Below are 4,452 nucleotides of genomic sequence, written 5' to 3'. Positions count from 1 at the left end.
GAAAAGTATAAATATACTCGCAATTCTGCGAGAAGTTTTACTCACACCCGTGGCAGCGAGGCAAGCGGAGTCTCCATCCCGGGAGGGGCTCTCGGCGGCAGCATCTTGCTCGTGCTCCGAGAGACCCTCGACAATGGGCGGAGTCTCGACAAGAGTCCTGTTTTTATATTGGCTGATCAGATCTGACTGTAGGCATTCTAGAAGCTTCTCTGCACCCCCACACTGGCTGTGGGTGCCCCTGAAGCCTCCAAACATCCCCCACACTGCCCGCAGGTGCCCAGCGGCTCACTGGTGCCTCGGCACTCCCTTCTGCTAATGGCCCTGGCCAGGGTGCTCTGGGGCCAAACAAAAGAAGCTGTTAGCCTCAAGTAGCAGAGAGAGAGGGAGATGTGCCTACTCCTTCCATACTGAAGGAGGGAGGGGGAGAGAGGGGGGGTTTGCATTCTGCCACACCAGTGTATGGGGACAAAGAGATAGGTGAGAGGAGGAGGAAGAAAATCCCTTCTTTCCTGAAGGGCAATGACTGTGAGTGAATGAAAAGAACTAACTCTTGTGCCAACTCCACCTCCTACTTCTTGACACAGATTCATCAGCGAGACTTATAAGGTAAAAATCTGTTATTTTTCTGAGCATGAAAATTGTATTCAGTACCCTGTTTCTAGCCCATTAATCCCTGCATGTGTACTCCCCATTCCCAGTGTGCTGAAGAGTTGAAAAGCACAGTCTGGCAGGGCATGGCGCACCTTATCAGTCAGATCTGTGTCAACTCCTCCAGGCTTTGAAAATACAGTGCCAGTAACTGAGAGCTACTTGACTGACATGTTTCAGGTCTTTATTTTAGTAGTTGTAGTACAGCAGGATTTAGCTGCTGTCTGGCAGTGTGAATCAGCCATGTAGAGCACTTTGCACACCACAGCTAGGAAGTCCCTCTTCTCAGCACCCCCATCTCCCAAGCCAAACTGGTGAGCATGTGGAGAAGCCAGTGGTGCTGTTTCCACAGACCTTGCTTTGCTGCTGAAGGCTGGGTTACCTCTCTGATCCCTTATGCCAATACCTGAGCTGTGCAGGGAAGGGGTTGTTGCAGGAACAGAAATGGGCATCCCAGGGCAGAAGGGACAGAGGGATTGCTTATTTGCTCAGGCTGCAGCCCACAGACAGACGAACTCAGTACCCCCTTGAGCATCCACCTGCCCAAAATGCCTTCCATTTCCTAACTACACAGGAGGCTGCGCTTTTCTGAAAACCTAAGGAAATCTCACAAGCAAGCACCACATCTGAAATACTTCCTTGCTGCTTCTGCTAAAGGTTTGGCCTTGGGTGAAATGATAGACCAGGAAAACTGGCCCTTTGTGCCACAAGCAATGTAATAGCTTGTGGGCGTTCTTATCTCCTTTTCTCCCTGACCTCTGCAAATTCTCCCTTTCTCAGTTGGATTCTCCTGTTCTGAAAACAAGTTTTGTTGCCACTTCATCTTAACAATGTTAGTTTTGTTGATTAAAGTCAGATATTGTCACTTGTTAGCTAGCAACATCCTCCTGCCCTCCAAATTCTTTGCAACCTTTGCAATGTCTGCAGAGAGACCTGGAGTAAAAAAAACGTGAAGATGAAATGTCTGTGCCTTTACACAAGTAAATGCTCTCTGCACCAGGATCACAGTTTAGACATAGGAGGAAAAAGTGGTGCTGCTGTCTGCACCTCCTCTGTGACTAGGCAGAGCATTCACGTATCCAAAGTTGTCAAACAGGAATAAAAGTCTCACTGCATGTGCTAGATGTCTTTCAGTGCGAAATGCATATAAAATCACTCGTTATGTTTCTTCTAATGAAAAGTTAGCATTAGTGTCAAATCTTGTTAATGAAATATAAAATTATTCTGTGACTAGGTATATTACAATCTCAATTTTTGTATGTTGCTATATTGAATAATATAGGAGGGAACAGGAGCTTTCTATTAAACACTGTTATTGCAGTGTCTTGATTGGCCTACAAACATGGGAGAACACTGGAGGGAAAGCATCGCAGTTATTATTTCTAAGTATGGATTTCTTACTGAAACCTTTCATTGAGGTACCTACTCTGGATATTATTTTTTACCTCAGGCAGTAACTTACAAGTATCAGCTTCCTTGTGAGCACAGATCAGTGTGTTCTTCAAAGAGTCTGTTTGCTTTTGTTAAACACGCCGTGGAGAGTGAGCAAAAGTGGTGCTTATGAAGTCATATTATGGCATGACCCTCTGCCAAGCCATGCTCATGACGTGCCAAACGCACAGACATGGAAACCCGCGGCTTTAGCTTTCAAGCCTCTTTGGGATGTGACTCCAAGTTAACGCTGACTTTTCTTGCCTTAAAATCTGTGCCTATACACAGCAGTAACAGCAAGCACTTGATCATCTGGAAAATCGGCCAGAAGGAGAGACCTTTTGGAAAGAGGTCATGGCTCAGTGCCCCACACTGCAACAGACCCATGGCACCACCGTCCCCACAGCCCTGCCGCAGACCAAGGTGCTGCTGGGGCACTCGCAGCGTGGGCAGGGCGTGCAGATGCACCTTTCCGCTCATGCCACCCCTCTGCCAGCCCTTCTCCCAGGGGTCCTATTCAGGCACAAACTTTGGCAGGGCCCATGTGGATACGGCAGGACTGGGTTCCCAGTGAGCAAAGAGCAGCTGCGGTTCCCACTGAGGCTGTCAGGATCTATAGCAGATGTCCCTTTTGTTTCGGTAGTTGAGCCTGGTGCTACCCATATTGGCTCACATCCTTTTCACTGCAAGTCTTTCTATTGATAATCACCCATATGATTTCTGTCTAGGAAGGTGACTCACCTTACTTCCCTCTCTATGTGACTTGGACTTGACTCAGCAGTACAGAAACCTTTTTCTTATAACCTTGATATTCAGTGTTAGATCCATGGGACCCCAAACTCTGTTCACTAAACACTCCTATATCAAATTGCTTTCCTTTTTATCTCCTATACCCAATATAGCAGTAAATCCTTTGTCTATTTTAAAAATGAAGTATTTATCAGCAGATAATGCCCTATTTAATTATTTCATCTTCTTGATTTAGGTCTTAAAATAGTGTAGAATATCCAAGGCCTTAGTTAATCCTACCAGAATAGTTGTCAGGCATGGCATTAAATGTGTAACATGGAATTTGCCTAGCTGGCTCAGGCCACAGCAGGGTTGTGCGCCTCCAACAGCAGTGTCAGAGGAAGGAGTGAAACCTCCAGAAAGTACCTCTTTTTGTATTAATTCCATCCTATCCACAGGCTAACCAGTGCAAAACAGGCTCAGAAATAATAAACTAAAAAAAAATTGCTCTCATAGTGAATGACATGACACTTAAAAATGAATTCCACCCTGCCTGCCACCACCCCAGTGCAGCTTGGCCAGTAAAAGCAGTAAAGCTCTCTAAAGTGATTACAGACTCCTTTTGTATATGTCAGACGACAAAATGGGATGACCATTTACAGAGCATTCAAATCCTTACAGCTGCACTTCAGCTCAAAGTATGTTTTCAAGTACAGTGGTACCTTACAGTTCATGGCAAGCAGGGCTCCGGTTCTCAGGCCTTTACTGAACCCACCCACTGCTGAGGATGGGTGACAGGTTGCACCTTAGCGTGCCTATACAGAGGAGCAGCAAGAGCAGGTCATGCAAAGGCAGGCAAGCCAAGATGTCTGGCTGACTGTCAGCAGGCAGGGCTGCACTCTCAGCAACATGGGACACAGTTCCTTGGTACTTAAATAAAGCAGCCACAACAAGTCTAATGAGGGCAACCCCAGTAAGCCACAACCTAACCTTTAAGAGGCCACCTACTGAAATAAGACAATCCTGAAAGACACCAAAGGCAGCAGAACAGCAAGACACTGGTCTAAAAAATAGGTAAAAGAACATAACACCAAAAAGAAAAGGCAGTCCCATAATGCTGCAGATATATACTGCCCTAGCTGTATAACTTACCTTTACTTCAGGAAAGAAACAACAGGGTTACTAAATGGATTGCAGTCCAGAAGAATGGGATAAGATTTGCCTCTGTGGGAATTAGTGATATTCTTCAATGCTTGTCAGGTCTCCACTGTGTGGAAGGTTTGCCTAATATCCCAAAGAAAGAATGGCACAATAACATGAACAATAAAAATAAGTAAAACAGACACATGATGTTCTGCTCCAAGATTTACAGGTTATTTGAAAGGAACATGTGTCCTTTCCTTTGCTGTCTTAAAAGCAGAGCAAAAGTGATGGGAAGGGGCATTCCTTTCTACATGAGACAAAGGGCCAGAAAGTTTGTCTAGCTGGAAAGCAAATTAATGGAGATTTGAACCATTTGACTTTTCATGCTATGACATCTCTCCTGTTGGAAGCACCTGGCATAGCATGGATGGGTGTCCTTTTACCTCCTAGGTTTATCTGTCTGTAACACACATCAGGACCTCAAGCTTAATGCATTCTGAC

This window comes from Streptopelia decaocto (assembly GCF_964273445.1).
Source record: "Streptopelia decaocto genome assembly, chromosome: 4".
In the NCBI taxonomy this organism is placed as follows: domain Eukaryota; kingdom Metazoa; phylum Chordata; class Aves; order Columbiformes; family Columbidae; genus Streptopelia; species Streptopelia decaocto.
The sequence above is the reverse complement of the archived record's forward strand: the minus strand, read 5'-3'. Positions refer to the sequence as shown.